Here is a 21,057-nt window from a genome sequence, read left to right on the forward strand (position 1 = left end):
TCAGCAAATGAGCTTGGTTTTGCAAAGTCACTCAATGAGATCTTAATTTGGTGTGGATATTTCAGGATTTCGACCGGACCATAAATTTCATAGTCAGTGTTGTCCCAGGCTACCCCACCCGGTATCGGATTGGCTGTGAAGTTGACTGAAGAAAGTTCTCTTTTCTCGACGTGTGAAGATGTGTGTGGTTTGAGGATCAAGTTGATTTTCTGACTTGCTGTGTCCATTTTAGCATATTTTCCCTCAATGAAGCGTCCCAAAGTAAGTACCATGATGAGCCAAAGTATGAGGATAAATGCACCAAAACCCACCCAAAATTCGATCCATGGAGAAATCAGATATGTTTCTTTTAGTTGATTCAAAAGTTCTTTTGCTTTATCTTTAAAGGTTTTTGATGATGGCTGTGTCTTTGATTCACTGAAGCCTTCAGAGGAATCATCGAAGTTTATGAAGTAGCCGGATGCAGTTCTGTCAATTGTTCCAATTGGTCCAGGATTACTGTTTCTTGCATTTGCACTTGGTACTTCATTATAGATTGGTGTGTCTCTGCTAAATGTTTTTTTTTGGGTTTTCAGAGGTCTAAGTTCCATTGCATTGTTGCATAGTCCTTGTTGTTCCTCTCTAGGCGTTTCAAATGTAATGAGCCTCTTAGTTAGGACCTCTGTACTGGTAGCAAACCTTGGTGTTCTGCTACTTATTGGGAGTCCACTTGGCCTACTATTTGTTATCGGCCACATGATTGTGGTTTTACCAGGTCGATGGATACAACTCGGTTCTCCTTTTTACCAGCAAGTGGCGGTAGTACAACTGACCTTGTCCCGTTGATAGACAAGACAGGAACTGCTTTTCTGTAAGAAGGCCCAAATTCCTTCTTTACCGCGATCTTTTCCCTGACTAGATCCCCGACTTTTGGAATCCAGACAGGTCTTGCTGGGACAGGTGGTGGTTCTTCAGTGGTTGTTGGCTGTTGTTTCAACTTTATGTTGCTCAGGTCTTTTCTTGTTTTGTTTAAGTCCTGCAAAATAGCCAAACGGTCTTTGATATCAAAGCTTTTTCCTTTCACCACTGAAGTCTGACTATCAATGTCAGAGATCAACATCCTAGTTCCAAATATTAATTCGTACGCACTGAATCCCTTCAGAGAATTTCTTGGCAAGTTATTTAGACTACGTTGGACACTTATTAGATGTTTGACCCACCCAGCTCCCGAACCTAATACCTTTGCCGTTATAGATTGCTTTATGTCACGGTTTTTTCTTTCAACAATTCCGTTCCCCTAAGGGTGAAATGGACAAGAGTACCGCAATGCCACGCCCATGCTGACCATGGCCTCCTTATAAGCTCTAGAGCTAAAAGCAGGACCGTGGTCCGAATGCAGCATGCCAATTGCGTATGTGCCGATAAAGACTCGCAAATCTTTTATAACAGTTCTGGCGTCAGCCGTTCACTGGGGCCACATCCATATGAATCTCGTGCATGAATCCACTGCGACCAAGATATATTTATAGTTACCGTCCCTTTGTAAGGGACCGCAGTGATCTAGATAAACACAGGCTAATGGTTTATCCGAGATTAGAAGGGGCGTCTGAGCTGGACGTCTCACCGTTGATACTTTCATTTTTTGACATATTTCACATTCTAGAACATAGTTCCTTGTTTGTCTTCTCATTTGTGGCCACCAGTATCTCTGTTTTAATAATGATACTGTGGCTGAGACGCCAGCATGGATGGAAGCAAGCCCTTCGTGTGCCGCTATTATTAGTCCTAACCTATGTTCCATGTTTGGAATTGCCCTATCCCCCACTCCAGGGATTCGAGCAAAAGGAACATTGTTTGCATCAGTTATGTATGAGTATTTTACTGGAAAGCCTTTCGGGAGTGTTTCTATCGAATCCTTTTCTAAAGCGCTGACAGCTTGTAATATTTCGCTGTCTATTTTTGTTTTTGACCGGGTGATGGCAGCTACGGAAGCCGTTTGCACAGCTGCCTTCGCGGCCTCATAAGCCAATGAATTCCCTGCAACGTGAACGCCATCACGTTGATGACTCAGTGTGTGTATCACGTGAGTCTTTGGTAGTTCTTTTTGTAAAAGAACTATTTGTTCCCAGAGCATTTTATGCTTGATTGTGCCTCCTTTTGCATCCTTAAAACCATTTTAAAGCCAGATCTGCAAGAATTCATTATAAGACTGAACGCAATAATACGAATCGCACACTATGAGCGTGGGGAATTCTCGATCGGTATTTTCAAGCGCCATCTTGAATGCCAGTAGTTCAGCTCGCTGAGCTGTGCAATCTCCTAGAGATTGCGTTTTAGTGAGGGTTGGTTTAAATTTCCCTTCGTGCCAGCGACCTTTAACAATCGCGCACGCAGCACTGTAAGCTTGTTTACCCCCGACTGCGGGTTGTGCTGATCCGTCTGTATATATTATACAGCCGTAATGATCTAGAGGCAGAATTTCGGTCGGCGGAGGACATTCAAATTCATATTGGAGAAATTCTTGTGTTTTTAAGTTAGGATCAAATTCGTATGCCACGTCCGTTGCAGCAAGAGAATTAGCCCATTGTATCCATCTCGGATGGAGCGCTTTAGCATTTGGAATGCTTGCCTTTGTTACCGCCTCTAGGGCTGGTATCGGTGTCACGATTATTATTCGTTTACCTTGTGCCAGGGCTCGTTCTTTTGCTATAGCTGTCTGTGTTGCAGTTAGAATTTTTTCCGTAGGGCTAAATTTCATTTCAGCCTTAGTGTACAAGTGTGATTTGAATGCAATTGGTACCTTTTCTCCCTCATTAGAGGTCAGGTATGTGAATCCGCATCTCCCTGGGATGACTCGAATCACAAGATTGCGTGTGTTATCACGTGTTTCTAATTTTGTTTTAATTAGCATGTCTGTTTGTAAGGATCTCAAAATCTCTGTGTGTTTTTGAGTCCAATTGGGTCTTTTAAAATCTGGTTTTATCAGATCATAAAGGGGTTTGACCCTTTCTGCGTAATTTGCAATGTATTTTCTTCCGAAATTTAGGAAGCCTAGAATCGACTGTAGGTTTTTTAGTGTTCTAGGTGCTTGGATTACGGCACATTTCTCTAGGAAATTGTCAGCCAGGCTTTTGCCTTCACTTGATAGTTCATATCCTAAGAACAGGACTGTCAGATGGGCAATTCTGGATTTTTTAAAGTTGATTTTGTAACCCTCTGCTGCGAACCCAAGTATTATGGTGTTCACTCTCTTCAAGTGAGTCTCCAAGTCATCATCTGTTAAGTATATGTCGTCGACATAAGATAATGCTTCATCATCATATATTTGTAGTAATTCTGTTACTCTCGCTGAGAATACTCCCGGGCTGTTCTTGTACCCCTGGGCTAACCGACAGAATTGTTTTTGAGTGCCATTTATTGAGAACGCAGACAAATATCTGCTCTCTGGTGCAATGTTTTGACAAAAGAATCCATTAGAGATGTCTAATGTTGTTTTGTATTTTTTGCGCACTATGTTATTCATTAGTGCAGCACTATGCGAATTTTGCACTGCAAAAGTTTTGCAACATGTGTTAAGGTGTCGGTAATCCAAAACTAGACGATATGAATTGTCTGGTTTGGAGACCGGAAACAAAGGGTTGTTCATTTGCGAGGTGCAAGTTTCAATCACCCCCTGGTATTCTAGCTGATCTAGTATTTCTTTTACCTGTTTTTTAGCTTCTTGCTTAATTGGATACTGCCTTTGTGCAGTAGGTTGTGATTTTAACTGGATTTTGTGAGGAGGAGAGTCCTCATCCCATCCCACGTGATTTTTATATAAAGCAGGAGCTAGTGCCACTGCCCACTTTCTAGCAAGTGTGTATTTTTTATGAATTGGGATATGATTTGAGAAGGCAGGCATAATTACTTCTTCGCCATGAGGGCAATCCCTGACAAACTCTGGTGGCCAGTCTTTTTCAGCTAGAAGGATATCATAGCCCTTGGAGAGATTATCCCAAAATAGTCCCCTTATTTTTCTAGTCTTATCCCCCTCTATACGCAATGTTATTTCGTATATTTTGTGAGGTTTGCTAACTCTGGTGTCTGCAGTTTCCACTTGAAGATATTCATTCGTGTCCACTGTCTCCAGATGATTCATAAGGACTTTGCGAGCTATGCTCACCTCTGCTGCGCTGTCTAGCATTGTCTGAGCCCATTCCCCGTTTTTCAGTTGTGTCCTCAGAATTCTCGGCATTGTTAACTATTTTAATGCTGGCTACCTTCTTCTTTGGAAATTGTAATTTCTTTTTTAGCTGAGCAGGTTCCTTGTCTTTGGACTTGGCGTGCTCTTCTCTTTGTTCTGATCGTCCTCTTCTTTCCGATTTCTGCGAGGAAGTCTGAAAAGATTGAGAGGGACGTGTATCAATGTCTTGATATCTATCAGGCTTTTTTATATTATCCCTGTTTCTAAGGTTATATCTTTTCCCAGAGGGGTCACTCTGGGGTGACCTGTGTCTTTGGTTCGGAGATTTCTCTCTTCGCCTAGGAGACCTTCCTCTGGACTGGAATTTCTTTTCTTTGGGATTGGATTGTTTGTTTCCATCCCAGCTCTTTTTCTGTGATGTTGAATTATTATTAAAAAATATTTTTTCAGGACTTTCAATCAGTTGTGGTTTTACTGGTATTCCACTTAAACTATCTCTACCTAGTTCCTCATAGGATTTTTCTATGATTCTGGCAATTTCAGCCGGTTGGTCTGCTATATCTGTTTCCTTTAACCTCTGGCGGATCGCCACGTTTGCTGCTTCTCCCTTTATGTTGGCTAATAATATAGCCGAGACCTGCTTGAAGTCTTTTAGTAATTTCATACCAAGAGTTAAAGCGGGTTCTGGACCATATTCGTCTTGAATTTGTTTTAGCACATCTGGTATTACCGAAATGGATGGAACACCGTGCGTTTTTGTGTAGATGGAAGCAAAGACTGTACCCCAAGTGTCACAGTCCTCAATGTGTGGTGCGATTCCCATTGGAAGACAGATAGTCAGAATCCTGTGCTTTTCTAGCGGGGTGGTGTCTGGAAACACCGCCTCTATTTGGGTGATTTTCTGCGCTAGCCAGAATGGTATTTGTTCCCGTTTAGCCGGTACTTTACCTAGGCAGGACTGGATGTTCTGTGGTGTAATTTTATTTGTGTTCCCCTGGTGAGGGGTCAGCTGTGGGAGTTTAATCGCTGGCTGAATTGTTGAAGTCCGCATCACATACTGGACTAATTGTCTATGTATTTTTATTAATTGTTTTAGCTGTGTTAACAGGTTAGCTGCAGACATCCCGTCGATGTCTGGATGTGGTGTGTATCCGGCTAGGACCGGCCACGTTGCTCCTGGTCTACCTAAAGGACGAGCCTGGTGATGTGATTGTTATGTTTTAGGGCGCCATCAAATAAGAGCAAATGCTCTTGAAATTTGAGTGGTACTTCCACCTCCTCGAAAGGAGTGTACGTTTCAGGAGGTTCCTCTATTTTGTAATAGTGGAAGTACTTTGTTACAGGATTTGCTGCTGGAAAGTTTATCCATGAATAGTATACCTCTGTCTGCCGATATTCGTGTGCCTCAATTACGAATATGACTGTACCACCTCTAGGTGTCAGTCCATTTTCTATAAGTTTTATGGTTATAGATTTCCTTTTAATGACCGGGATGAGTATTATATCCTGGTCTGCTTCCTGCATGGTAGCATCAGCTGCTGCGAGTTCAGTTGCTAATCTAACTGCCTCTCTTTCTTCATCACTGTCTACCATTTTACTGACAGGATGGTTATTTCTTTTGTTTGCAGATCAGGTTTCTTATGGAAACAAAGATTAGATGCACAATATTTTGGAACAGTGTATCCTTCAACGTTGACTATACCAAGAACCATACATAGGAGTTCCCTCCTGCGAGGTCTGGCGGATATAACCTTTTACCCACTCCAGACGTCTTTGGAGTATTATGGGAGGAAGGGGTCTGAGTGAGAAAGCACGACTGAGTTACTTTAAATGTCTTACGTTAGTTTTATCGCCCTTTCCAAACGCGTTGGGCGCCATGTAGTGTAGTTCCTATTATCCCAATAGGCTCTGCGCATTGGAATAATACCTTCAATAGTAAAGGCCTAGACCAGACGTTAACTAGGTCTACTACTGTCGATATTAGACTTAAAGTTTTGGGTTTGCCAGCTAGCTCAGAGTTCACTAGAAACTTTCTTGAATGTCCAGGAAGGAATTAACTTCCCTGATTAGACAGGAAGGGATTTAGTTTCTGACAACCATAGAACATGACAACTTTGCTCTCCCCTAATCAAGAGTGTATCTCGAGAGTCGTGTGAACAAAAGGCAATTTATTTTACTCAGTCAGTACGTGCGTTCTTAGTCTCATCAGAATGTAGGGAAAAGGAAGAGACGGGTGTGTTCAATAAAAAGGTGTTATTTATTGATCAGTCTCTTTTGTCATACAAGAGAAATGGATCAATATTATTGCAATACTTATAGTTAAGTAAAGTGCATACATTAAAAGCAATAGTATGAAATAATACTGTAAAAACATTGATATGGTTTCTAAGCCATAAGATGTTTTAAAATGAATAAAATATATTACATACACATATACATTTGACTAAACGTACTCAACTGGTGTTTCTAAATACGCCTACCCCTTGTACCTGACCTAAGCCTAATACGTGGGCGGGAATAGAAAGTTACAGTTTAAGTTAAGTTTGTTTTTGCCAAGTGAATAACTAAAGAATTCTCTGCGAGGGTTTATTCAGTTCTGTACCTGGAATCTAGGTTGAATGAGGAATGGTATCTCTCTCTCTGGTCTCGATATTCCAGGCTGCCTGCGAGGGCTACCCGGAAGCGCCGGTGCTGGATTTCTCGGCAGGAGAAAGCAGCGCGTCTCGTTCTCAGCGCGTCAGGAAGGCGGGGCTGCGCCAGCGGGGTCTGCTCTGCTCTGGGCTTCGGCAAGTATGGCTGCTCCGTCTCGTCACCACCGCGTGTGTTTGCATAGGGCAATATCGGTAATATTTATACCTTTAAGGTGCCGAGATTGACGTAAGGATGGACATAGATACGTCAATAAGGATGTCATACGACTTGCTCGTTAGCACATTCTTTTGCTGAAGTTCTCGGTGAAATCAAAACAATGGCCGCAGGGTTTTGCCCAGGTTGTCATAGGTTTGATTTGTTATGAGAACTCCGTATGCCTTATCAGGGGCTGGAGGAATATCGCTTGTCTAATTAGATCGCAAGCGTTATGACCTAATCAGATAACACGTTCCTGTGCCGTAGTGTGACTGCGTCAGATAACGGTATCTGCATCATGGGGGTTTTCTGCCTCATGGGCTGACTGCTAGTTAACTTGTTGGTTTGTTTAACCAGAATAGGGTCAGGAATAGGGGGATCGATTCAGAACCTATAGGAATACATCACACCCGTTCTTGGGCAAAGTTGTTGAAAAACATGTCAACCACCATCTATCTGCTTATATCGAATTAGCAGGTGGATTGGACTATTCCCAATCAGGTTTTAGAACCAAGCACAGTACCGAGACTACCTTGATGTCAGTCGCAGATGATCTTCATATGTATCAGGACAAGGGCTTTTCCGTGATCCTTGTACTATTGGATCTGTCTGCGGCGTTTGACACCGTGTCCCATAACATCCTGACAACTCGGCTGGTTAACATCGGCGTGGAACACAAGGCCTTAGCCTGGCTTAGGAGTTTCTTTTCGAATCGGACCCAACGTGTGACCTTGGGGGCCTATCGCTCAGAGGAGGCTGAGATCTCAAAAGGGGTGCCACAGGGATCTTGTTTGAGCCCCACCCTTTTTAACATATATGTGGCACCCCTGGCTAACATCATGAGAACATACGGTTTCATTCCGGTGTCCTACGCCGACGATACTCAGCTCCTCTTCCCCTTTATACAACTCACCGCTGAGGTCAAGAACTCCTTCTCCCAGGGTATGAAGGCTGTGGCACATTGGATGTCCTCCAATTACCTTCAGTGTTATGTCGGTAAGACCGAAGTCATGCTGTTTGGAGAAGCTAAACTTCTGTGGACTCCTGACTGGTGGCCACAAGATCTTGGCCCAGTCCCAGAACCAAAGCAGGTTGTAAAAAACCTAGGAGTCAAACTAGACCAGGAACTTTCTTTAAAGCCGCATGGCAACTACATTGTGGGTTCATGTTTCCATGTAATTGGACTCCTAAGGAAAGTATTCCCACTGCTCCCCGATTCAGTCAGAAAAACACTGGTGCAGGCTCTTGTCTTAAGTCGCATAGATTACTGCAATGGCCTGTTTCTGTCCACTAATGAAGGAGTTCTGGCAAAACTCCAAGTGGTTCAGAACACTGCAGCGCGACTAGTCCTCAATGCCCCTCCCCAAACCCCTTCCAAACCACTTTTGGCAAAACTTCATTGGCTGCCCATAAAACAGAGAACCAAGTTTAAAACTTGCTGCTTTATTCACAAATGCCTTAATGGTTCAGGACCTGAATATTTAACAAACAAATTCACCCCCTATATTCCTGCGCGTCCCCTCAGGTCCAGTGACCAAGCTTTATTATGTGTCCCTTCGGACTAAGAAGGCTAGACACGGCGGTAAAGCACTGTCTGTGGCTGCACCTTCTTTATGGAGCAGTCTTCCTAGAGCTCTCAGACAATGCTCAGAACACCTCCTATTTAGGAAACAACTTAAAACCTTTTTGTTCCAACTTTAAACATCTATTTTAGCTAACGTACTTATACATCTTGCTGTTGTGGCTGCCTAAGCGCGGAGATACTCCTCCGGGAGTTGAATCAAGCGCTATACAAACCCGCAAATAAATAAATAAATAAGTGGAGGTGGGCTTCCAGTCTGAGAGCTGGTCTGACTGAATAGATCAGGCGCTGAACACACATCAAAAATGCACCTCCTGATACAATGACCCTGGGCCTCAGGACCTGGTGGAGAAGCTGCAAAGGAGATACATTAGTTGCTGGTGAGGTTGTGGACAGGTGCTGCTTGCTAGTATGAAGAACCTCTAAAAGCCATTGACAAAGGGGAAGGACAAGGGGGGAAAATCTGGCACAAGCCAACAGAATCAATCAATACACTGTGACAATGCCGGAGGAGCTGGCAACACACAAAGTTTGTGACTAATCCATGGGTGTGCTAGCGCAAGGGCCTACTACTGTAGAACTCTGGCCAGCAATATAGGGCTCCTGTGTTGTGCTGCAGGGAAAAGTGTACTCAATGGATATGAAGATTAATCATCTGTGCCTAGATTTATGGAAGGTTGGGGACCAGATCACAGTGGTGGAAGATGATGTGGACAGTCTAGAAAAAGAAGTCAAGTCACTGAAAGCTGTGGTGGAAGAGTTAAATTGCAGCACCATGCACAAGGAGGAGCACCTGGGGCACGCTGAAGACATGTCAGGCGAAATAATCTATGCCTGGTAGACTTGCTGGAGCACGCGGAGGACTCATTAGTGAAGCTCCTTCTGGAGAACTGGATTACAAAAACTCTCAAGCCTCCATGACTATCCAACTTCTTTACAGTGGAGAGGGCACAGAGAGCACTAGAGCCAATGCCCCACCCAAAGCACCCCCACGAACCCCGATTGCACATTTCTTTAACTACAGTGACACTATTCTTCAGGCTGTGTGTTTCCTGACTATGGTGGGGGAGTGAAGGGATAAATATGAGGTTGGATGCTGCCAACTAGAGTTGGAATCAACCTGAGAGAATAACTGTTGAGGTTGACCTGTAATGATTGATATTCTTTGGAATGTAAACTATGTAATGAGCTGGGCATGGGAGAGGGGATGGGGCCTGTAATTACAATGTAGGTTATTGTTTAATTTTAATGTTGTGTTCCATAAGAGATTTACAGCATTTTATGTTATGTTCTGTGGGAACAATCACTTAGAGGACGCACACAGCAATACTGGCCATACTGCATTTTTTGTTGTTGCTGAAAACTGCTTTAAATAATGGTTGTAGTGTGCATAATATGGATATGTATAAAACTGACATGCTAGTAAAAATATATCCCCCCAAAAAGTTGCATATTACATTCAGACCACCATTATGACAAATAACTATTCCAAAATCTCTGTAGAAAATATTGACCAGAGGTATGTTAGGTCCCTTGGGAAGTCAGATGGTAAGTTTAGGTATGTACTTGAATGAGTTGATATTTTTTCAAAATTGCCAAATCAAAGTGGTCCCAATGTTGATGCAGTTGATGGGGAACAAATGGATGAAACATTTAAGAGAAGTCAAACATATTCTGGGGAGCAAAAGAGTGAAGCACAAAATGTAATTATTGTACCAACCTGCAGAAAAAAGCAAGGTGCAGCATTTCAACAGAGTTATCATGGGTAGTGCACACATTTCTAACAAGAAGAAGTTGTCATGAATGCATGACTTATTTAAGATGATTTGGGCTTTTAGCACAACACCTACAGCTCCAGGGTATATGGGAAGTTGTATACAAACACTTAGATTGGAGATTTCCAAATAGCATTATTTTTTAATCGCCATTTGGTAATTACTTTTATTAAAGAGTGTGCTTTTTCTTTTAAATGAGTGATTCCTAATGTGTCGCAGATCGAACTGCCTCATGAATATTAATGGGGTAGGTCGCAATATGTGACCCATTTGGAATGGCATCCATCACAGGGATGGTGGCCTGCTGAGGTCAGCAGACCACTAAGCCTCTGATTGCTTTTAGATAGAGCAATCTTTTCCTTTAAGGAAAATGGGATGAATTAAAAAAAGTGAAAAGTGTAAGTTTCATTTGATAAGGCCAAATTTGGGGACCACTTCCCGCTTGTGATGGGCTTACCACCTCTTTTGAGAGGATGGTAAAAGATTAATGTTTTGCTATTAGAATTGAGTCACACAACTTGTTACTGTATTAAAATTTGAGATTTGTATTTCAAAAAAGGCATTTGTGCAATTGCAAAAGACCCAATACTTCGACCGCAAAAATGATTTGTACATCCGGCCCTTAGACCTTTTAAAGTTTTGAAGGGAAAAGAACCATATACCAAACACAATTTGTGTTGGATGACAGCTGAGAGAAATAGAGACTGACCCCCAGCAGAGTTATACTTAATATAAAAAAGCACATCATGTGTATAAGAAATAGTATGATCACAAGCATGGAGTTTCAGAAGTTAGGATAAATGTTACCGATTGAGTGAAGGTCAAAACGCCTGGAAAGATGAGTAAGGGAAGTAGCAAATATTCAAAAACCTTAAGTGTTTTGGAATTGTACACAAATCTGCTAAGTTATGAGATGGACAAGTGTGGCATTTCCATAGGTATGCCGTGGTGTATAGAGAGTATTTGTGACTTTGATGATTGTGATGGAGATACAAAGTATTCGGATGGTGGAAGCAGTTGAAGTTTTTATAACTTTGACATTCCAGAACCTGAAACAAATAAGCACTCTACATCAGTCCAATCTAAATAGTTGCTGAACACAATTTTGTCAGACGGGAAAGTGGTTGTGTGAGCAATTGCATTCTTGGAAAAAATGGTGAAAGCAGAGTGAGTCAGGAGTGTAAGACCAGAAGTAGGCAATCAATCCCAATAAGTTTGAAGATTTCATGTGTTTGATCCAGTAAATATACAAATATCATTAATATCTTTGGCCGGTTGTGATATATGGCCTGATTTCAATGATTGTGAGACTGCCACAGAAAGCCTGTCGGTGGCGGCCTCACCACCATCGTAAGCATGTGTTCCGCCCACCATATTACAATTATTTAAGAAGTTTTATATAGCGCTAGCCTGACCGGAAGGTATCGGAGTGCTTTACAACAAGTAGAGAGCAGTGCAAAAGAAAGCAAATATAATACATTCAGCAAGGCGTTTAGGATATGCATCAAGTAGAAATGGTCAACCGCATCGAAGATGAGAGCCAAGGCGTTTGGAACAATCAAAACGATTCCTATCTGTTCGATAGGGAGCGGTCGAGGAAAAGGATTTTGAGTTGGCTTTCGAATTTCGGGAACTGAGGAATAGTTCTGATGTGGGGGGGATAGAGTTCCATATGTTATGTTATGTTATGTTACGTGGATTTGTACTGCGCACAGCTGCCCCAGCTAAGGGGCGTCCCGGCGCACGGCAAGGTACCACGCAACAACCACAGGAAACACAACAGCTAAGAGGTGTCAGGACGAATTTAAAATAAGAAAGTTTTGATCGCCCTACGAAAGGACAGAAGATCCTCAGACAACCGAATCCCCACCGGAAGGGAATTCCACAGTTCGGCCGCTTTGACCCGAAAAGACCGGCCACCACACGGCACAGCTTGTATCTAGGGACAATAGTGAGAGCTTGACCCATAGATCTCAGGTGCCGAGTAGGGACGTACCAGGTCAGAAGGTCCATCAAAGTTTGAGGAGCCGTACCCTTTAAGATTTTAAAAGCTAAACAGAGTACTTTGAATTGAACTCTGGCTCTGACTGGTAGCCAGTGTAGAGCTTTCAGAGTACTAGAAACAGAACAGAAACGGGGGAGACCCACAATTGCCCTAGCCGCAGCGTTCTGCACTCGCTGAAGGCGAGTAAATTCGGCCTGGTTAACACCCACCAGGAGAGAGCTGGCATAGTCCAGGCGAGACATAACAGTCGCCTGTATAACCAGCTGCCGAGTGCTTGAATCAAAAAAACTTTAGGACTGGGCGCAGGGACCGGAGGATTCCAAAACAGCAAGCTGCCGTTTTCTTAGTGTGCCCCTCAAAACTGAGAGTGGGATCCATCCACACTCCCAGGTTCTTCAATTCCGTCACCGGGAGGGGGGCCGGCCCGAGCTCCGGAGGCCACCATCTATCTCCCCAGAGGTCCACCCGTCTACCGACGATCATAACCTCGGTTTTCTTCGCGTTGAGCTGGAGGCAGTTGGTCTCCATCCAGCTTGCCACCGCCCTAAGTCCACTCTGAAACTTGGGAGCATCCTGATCGACATCCCCGCTGATCGTAGCCGCTAGCTGAGTGTCATCGGCATATGACACCATGGTCATACCCCATTGCCTGACAACCTCAGCCAGCGGTCTCACGTATAGGTTGAACAACGTGGGACTCAGCGAGGATCCCTGCGGTACTGCCTGTTTCAGAGGATGGAACTTGGACTGGAACGGAGGCACCGCAACGCTGAAGAAACGATCCTCGAGGAACGACCGAAACCACTGAAGGGCAGACCCACTCACTCCTATCTCCACCAGGCGCTGCAACAGGATTGGATGGGAGACAGTATCAAAGGCGGCGCTCAGATCAAGTAATACCAGCGCCGCCGTCTGTCCCCCATCCATCACTGTGCGAAGGTGTTCAGCCATGGTGAGAAGGGCGGTCTCCGTGCTATGTCCAGCACGGAAACCGTTTTGGGTGGAGTCTAAGATGTTCAGACGGGAGAGGTGGTCAGAAAGAGTCTCGTTCACATGGGCCTCCAAAACTTTGGTCGGCCAGGGGAGCAGGGAGATAGGCCGATAGCTTTCCGGCTTTCCGGGATCCAAGGAGGGTTTCTTTAAGATGGGTGAAACCACGGCCCGCTTCCAGCTAGTGGGGACAGTGCCGGAGGCTAGAGAAATATTCATCAGAGAGAGGATCGAAGAGCGTCCCGTGAACAGGTGGTCTCTGAAAAGGGCTGGTTTAAGCGGATCGGCGGGCGACCCAGATTTCACCTGCTGGGCCAGAATGTCGAATCCCTCAGTTGTTAACGGGGGCACCACAGACAGATTGGAATCATCAGCCAAGTTACATGGGGTCTTTGCCAAAGGCCTAGTCTCAGAAAAAGTTAGGTAGATGTTCTGGACCTTTTCCAAAAAGAACAGGGCAAGTGCCTCACAGTGTGCCGTAGATCTCGTAGTGATAGCCGAGGCCCGCTTCACAGTCAGATCTTTTACCACCTTAAAGATGGCTTTGGCTGGATTAGGGCTATTGCCAAATTCCGCAGCATAAAACGCTGCCCGGGTCTTACAGATAGCACGATGGTAGGTTTTAACGGCAGCAAGGTAGATAACCTTCTTACCACTGTCATACACCTTCCGCCATTCCCTCTCTGCTCGCCTACAACTGCCCTTGAGTGCACGTAGTGCGCTGTTATACCAGGGGCTAGGCTCCCGCGAACTGATTTTCCTAGTTGAAATAGGAATCAGGGAGTTAAGAGCCGTGGTAACCCAAGAGCAGAACCGGTCATAGCCTGCATCTGCATCCTCCAGCGGTCCCAGCGGCACTGCAGCAAGGACTCTATGAAAGTCCTCAAGTCTTAATTTGCTCCAGTGCCGTGCGGAGACCATCCTTACTGATGCAGATGACGAAATTCCCGGCACGGGGACCTCAATGGCCACTAGAGAATGGTCCGTCCAGCCGAGCGGAGTAACAGCCATGACTGTGGCCTCGGTCAAGTTCGTAAAGAACGGGTCTAGTGTATGGCCAACAGTATGCGTAGGAAGCTGCACTAATTGATGAAGTTGAAGTGCCTCCAAGTCGGCTAATATACAACGCACCGTGGGGATACTCTGATTCTCAAAATGAAAGTTAAAGTCTCCCAAAATAGAAAAATTGGCACATCCCATTGCCAGAGAACAAACAGCATCTGGGAAGGCAGCCTTAAATGACACCTCACTTCCCGGCGGACGATAGACTACCAATCCTGACAGGGAGAACTGAGGGTTAACCGCAATCTTGAAAGCGGCGCTCTCGCAACCTGCGATATTAGATGCGGACCAACGGCATGAAAAACATGCTCTTACTACGAGAGCGATACCCCCCCCTCTAGTCGATCGATTTAAGGTAAAGACCGAATAATCCGAGGGAAATGCCAGATTGATAATAGCCACGTCATCGTCCTTCAAGCACGTTTCCGTGATTGCCACAATGTCGGGGGCCTCCTCGCGCATCAGGTCTCTAATAGCTTGGTGATGTTGGACTACGGACCTTGCGTTAAGACTCAAGATGCGTAAGGTGGAGAGCCGACGATGAATACGCGGGGCAGACGGTATAGCCCCCCTGCGAATCTTAGCCGGAGAGTCCACTGTCCACTGGCCACAAGGACATATGTGAGGACCGCAAAGCGGATATAGAGGTGCATAAGAGCATCTAGGGAGAGACCGCCCTATGAGCTGTAAAGTTGTGGCAGAATAAACAATCATCCTGTAGGCCTAAGTGGCCAGTACTGCAGTCCAAATGCCTGTAACCCGCCGCGTCCTTGGCGCGGACGGGCGCAGACGGGCAGGACTCAGGCACGACTCCGGCTAAGCGACGGCGTCCCACTGCGCGATCTCGCTGCGCGAGAGAGGGCGACTTTAAGTAGGCGCGACCGTGAGCCCAGCGAGCGCAAAGACGCTCCAAGATGGCGCCCGTGGCCAAAGATGCAAGCCCAAGGCAAGATGGCGCCCCCCCAGCCACCCCGGGACCCAGGACCCGCCAAACAGCGGTGGTTCAGCCGATTATGTGGAGGTAAGAGGGCGAGGAAACACTCCCAGGCAAGATGCCTAAAAACAGGGGGAAATAAAATAATAAGTAACCAAGATAAAAAACGTGTAGTTTTAAAATGAAATGCGTAGCGCCGCAGCAGCGCGACCTGCAGCAATAGAGCAAGTACCTTGACCAGGTTCCTTGAAGAGAGCCCGCCTTAAGTAGGCGCGACCGTGAGCCCAGCGAGCGCAAAGACGCTCCAAGATGGTGCCCGTGGCCAAAGATGCAAGCCCAAGGCAAGATGGCGCCCCCCCAGCCACCCCGGGACCCAGGACCCGCCAAACAGCGGTGGTTCAGCCGATTATGTGGAGGTAAGAGGGCGAGGAAACACTCCCAGGCAAGATGCCTAAAAACAGGGGGAAATAAAATAATAAGTAACCAAGATAAAAAACGTGTAGTTTTAAAATGAAATGCGTAGCGCCGCAGCAGCGCGACCTGCAGCAATAGAGCAAGTACCTTGACCAGGTTCCTTGAAGAGAGCCCGCCTTAAGTAGGCGCGACCGTGAGCCCAGCGAGCGCAAAGACGCTCCAAGATGGCGCCCGTGGCCAAAGATGCAAGCCCAAGGCAAGATGGCGCCCCCCCAGCCACCCCGGGACCCAGGACCCGCCAAACAGAACTGGTTCAGCCGATTATGTGGACGTAAGAGGGCGAGGAAACACTCCCAGGCAAGATGCCTAAAAACAGGGGGAAATAAAATAATAAGTAACCAAGATAAAAAACGTGTAGTTTTAAAATGAAATGCGTAGCGCCGCAGCAGCGCGACCTGCAGCAATAGAGCAAGTACCTATTTTGGGAGCATTTCCGGCAAAGGACCTGGCCGTGGTTCTTTGATTTCGTGCTTTGAGTGGGATGAGAAGTAGGGTGTTAGAGCTTCTGAGAGTCCTGTTCTGACCCGCTTTTCTGAGTTTGGATGCCAGATATTCGGGTTTGCCTGTGTGAAGGGCTTTATGGGTGAGACAGGCTGTTCTAAAGTTCGCCCGCATTTCAATAGGTAGCCACTTGAGTTCTTTTAGTGCCGGAGAAATGTGATCGAATTTCTTTGTTCCAGTGACCATTCTGGCTGCCGCATTGAGGGTTGTTTTCAGAGGAGCAAGGTGAGTTTTGGGAATTCCCAAGAGGATTGCATTTCCATAGTCTAGTCGTGACAGAACCAATGCTTGGGTGGCTTGTTGGAGATCTTTGGATGGAATGAAAGGTTTAATTTTGTTTAGAAGTTTCAAGTTAAGGAAGGCACTCTTGGCCGAAATCTTGATGTGTTTGGTCAGATCAAGTTTAGAGTCTAGCGTGATGCCTAATGACTTGACGGAGTCAGCCAAGGAGAGCTTCCCATTGAGCGCGTCGATATCCTTTAGCCATTCGTTCAATTGTGGATTCTCATCTTTGTTCGAGATAAGAAGTAGTTCAGTTTTGTCTGTGTTAAGCTTTAAATGGTTGCTTGACAGCCAACATTGGACCTCCTTTAGTGTTTCATTTAGTCTATGGATGTCTTTAGAAGAGGAAATTTCTAGGTAGAGTTGTGTATCGTCAGCGTAGTGGTGAAAGGGCATGTTAGCTTTTCTGAGTAGGGTGGTGAGGGGTTCCATGTAGATGTTAAAGAATTGAGGGGAGAGCACTGGGCCTTGAGGTACTCCCCTTATGACTGGATGGAGGTCTGATTCTGAGCTTCTGATTTTGATTCTTTGTGAGCAGTTGTGTAAGAATGAGGAGAACCAGTTAAGGACCACGTCGTCAAGTCCAGCCCTTTCTTCCAGAGCTCTGAGTAGAAGAATGTGGTCGACCGTGTCAAAAGCCTCCGATAGGTCTAGGAGAATGAGGAGGGAGCAATGGTCGGAGTCCAGTGAATTGTGTAGGTCATCAATTACTTTGAGGATTGCGGCTTCTGTGCTGCACCCTTTCCTGAATCCCGATTGATGTGAGTCGAGGAGACTGGTATTGTCCAAGTGCCGAGTTAGTTGGTGGAGAACACATTTTTCTAGGATTTTGGAGAGAAGAGGAAGGTTAGAGACGGGTCTGAAGTCATTTATGTCGTTTTTGTCCAGGACAGGTTTTTTTAATAGAGGGGTGACTTGTCCCACTTTCAAAGAGTCTGGGACTACTCCGGTTTTTAGGGAGCTGTTGATAATCCTGCACCATAGTGGGGCATGGGAGAGTTTTAGTTTTTTGGTGAGTTGAGCAGGAAGGGGGTCAAGGGTGTGAGATGAAGGTTTGGAGGTGGCGATAAGTTTGACTATCTCTTCTTCTAGCATGCGCTTAAAGAGTGACCAGGGTTTAATAGAGGGAGAGGGGGCGCTCTCAGGTAACCCACCTAGTTTGCTGTGAGGGGGAAGGGAGTGGTCGTTGGCCAGAGAGTGTTCGATCTTGGAGATCTTACCATCAAAGAAGTTGGCGAAGTTGTCGCATCGTTCTTTGGAGGCCAACTCCAGGGAAGTATCTGGTTTGGAGGTTTGCTGTCTAATGATACTGAAGAGTTCCTTAGGTCTATTTTTTGCACTCTCCAGAGCAGAGCAAAAGAACATACATTTTTGGTTCTTGATGTGGTTATTGTATTTCTTCCGGATAATTCTGAGTTTGTCACAATGGTAGGTAGAAGGCAAGTTCCTCCAGCGTCTTTCTGCAGCCCTTAGTTGTCTCCTTTCTTCATTAGTGTCAGAGTCAAATCAGGATCTGGATGGGGTGGCTCCCTTTTTTTTTTGTTTTAAGGGTGCTAGTTGGTCAAGAAGGGAGCCCAAACTCTCGTTATAGAGCGAGGTGAGGTCTTTTGTGGAGAGATCTTTGTCATTGGGTAGGAGAAACTTGAGTCTCTCCTCCATGATGTCCAAGGGGATTGGGTTTAGATTTCTTGACCATTTGGGGGGATCTTGAGCAAGGGGTCGGGATAGGATTCTTTGGTTGATGCGGAATAGAATCATGTGATGGTCCGACCAGTCCACTGGGAGGAAGTTGTCAATCGTGATTACATCTTGGTGGGCAATGATGGCGTCCAAGGTCGCTCCTTTGTTGTGCGTTTCTTCAGAGCAGTGTTGGGTAAGGTTATTGTCCCAGAGGAGATTGTTGAGGGATTGAATTAATGTGGTGTTGGTAACGTTCCAGCGTACATTGAGATCACCCAGGATTATGAAGTTAGTGTCTTTGAGAGCGCAGTGGGCAATCAGGTCAGATAGGTGTTCGCCAAAAGTGGAGGAATTGCCAGGTGGGTGGTAGAGAAGATAAATGACTAAAGGGCGGTTATCCTTATTCTTGATGGAGACAGATAGACATTCAAAAGACCTGTATTTGCATGAGTCAGTAACAGTGATGTGTATGATGGCTACACCCCCCCGCGTTGACCTTTTCTGTCTTTGTTGATGATGTTGAAACCTGGGGGTACCAGCATGTCTAGACAGGGTGGGGAGGTTTCCTTTAGCCATGTCTCCGTGATGAACGCAATGTCAAGGTTCTGAGATAGGATGGTTTCAGCTAATTCCGTTGTATGTTTGGGGCGGATCTACAGTTAATGAGCATGCAGTTGGTTGCTGGATTATTTTTGTTCAGATGTTTTTCTAGTGGGGCCCTTGGTATGGAGGTGAGGAAGGGCGGGGGTCTTTCAGTTTTCGCGGGAGGGCGGTCTCTTCCAAAGCGAGTAATTACTTGGATATTGGAGTTAGAGGGCATTAGGAAAGAGGAGTCATAGGTGGAGGCTAGGTCCAAAGCTTCATTGGCGGACATTGCTGCTTTCGTTCTGGATGGTCTTTGTATTTGTGTCTCCACATCCTTGTTAGTGTGGCTCTGAGCTCCGGGCGTGCGTGCTTTGGTTTCTGTGAGAGAATGAGGAGGGATCATCATGTCTATTTTAGTGGGCCTCAGAAGTCTGTTTCCGCATGCGGGAGCGGTCACGAGTTGGCGTTTTAGTGGAGTAGGCTCAGCCGGATAGGAGGGCACTGATTGTGGTTGTTGGGGCTGTCTCACCTTGCCTAGGTTGGAAAGGATTTCATCAAGGCCTCTGAGTACAATTTCTAGTTGGTTTTCTAGTAGATCTAGCCGGTGAGCCAAGTCTTTCGGGGATGGTGCCTAGCAGTTTTGGGTTGGGACATCACGAGGGGTGGGGGGCAGGATCGTCTTGTGAGGTCTAATGCTGGAAGGGACCACCAGATTGTCTCTGTTCGGGACCCTTGGTAGGGGGATTAGTCGAGTGTTCTTCCCCAATGCTACTAGAGGCGTGATGGGAGGGTCAGTAGACCGAGCCCGAAGGATACTGTTGAGCTATTGAGGAGGATGCGATTGAGGGGGCGATGAGGGTTGCTCTTGTTCAGGTGAGAGGAGGGGGTCAGTAGACCGGACCCAAGGGATGATGGGGTAATGTAGAGGAGGATCCGGTTGGAGGGGCTCTGGGGATTGATCTTCCTTGCCTCGATTCGTGGGGACAGAGGAGTGGGAGGAGTTTCTTGGGGAGGTTTGGGGGGTCTCAATGTGGGAGTGGAGGTAGGTAATTTGTTCTCCTGAGGGGGCCGGTTGATCAGGGAGTGGGGCTGGGATGATACGGGCCAAAGAGTGTGTAGATGAGAGGCGCAAAGAGTGGGGATGAGGTAGTCAAATGCCTCCAAGTTCTCGTTGTTGGCCTGTATCAGAACTGTGCCATTTGCGTAGATGGTCCCTGATGTATTACCTTTTCTTGTTGCCTGATTAGGAAGAGAGGTCGTCAGTTTGCAGCTATGTGAGGTGGTCGTCGTTTTTGATATGTGCAGTTGCATTCTTAGGGTGATGTTCCAGCTCTCAGGTTTATCAGTGTGGAAGATGAAATCCATCTTCACCTGCCCTTCGGAGGAGCAGTGGTATATGTCTACTAATAGCATTTCAGGGGGCAACACTGCCTAGGACTGGGAGTATCGACTGTGGGTGACTGGCCACGATGTATGATTGGTGGGCACTTAGGATTCTACCCTACTGGTGGGAGCTGAGGTTACGAGGGCATAGAGTGGACTATGGTAAGGTGGGGGTAGCTGAGGGGGGAGAGCGACGTGGAGCAAGAAGAGAGGGACACAGAGTGTACTATGTTAAGGGATGGTTGCTGCGGGGGCTAGGGGCAGGAGGAGGGGGGTACGCAGTGGATAGAGGTAGGAGGATAATTGCGGTAGGGGGCTAGGCGCTGGTCAGGTACCTTAGAGTAAACTCAAAGTCACTAGCGTCGCTGGAGTAGAGCGGAGGGTGATCCATGTTGGTTCTTGTAGATCTTCATTGAGAGGTCCATAGATCTACGGAGGGTTGCCCTTAATTGTTATCAGGATGGGAGATGTGGGGGGCAGATCACGCCTGATTGGGAGTCCTTCGTATGACCTTAGGTTGCGTGGACAATTGGTTAGGCGACCAAGGTGCTGTCTTAAAAGCTCATGGCGTGTTAGATGTGAACAGGGGAGGTGGAAGCGCGTTCCGGCTTCAGAAGGAGTGGCTTGACGTCGTCTTCAATTAGTTCATTAGATCATTCAAGTCCCCGGACGGTGGCCATCTTAGAGCCAGGCATCGCCAATTTGAGCCGGTTCTGCGGGTGAATCCATCTCTTTGCCACGCTTCTGTTGGGGTAGAGCAGGGGACTCACTATGCAGGGCAAGGGCGAAGGAGGC

This window comes from Lissotriton helveticus, chromosome 1_1, assembly GCF_964261635.1.
Source record: "Lissotriton helveticus chromosome 1_1, aLisHel1.1, whole genome shotgun sequence".
Lineage (NCBI taxonomy): Eukaryota > Metazoa > Chordata > Amphibia > Caudata > Salamandridae > Lissotriton > Lissotriton helveticus.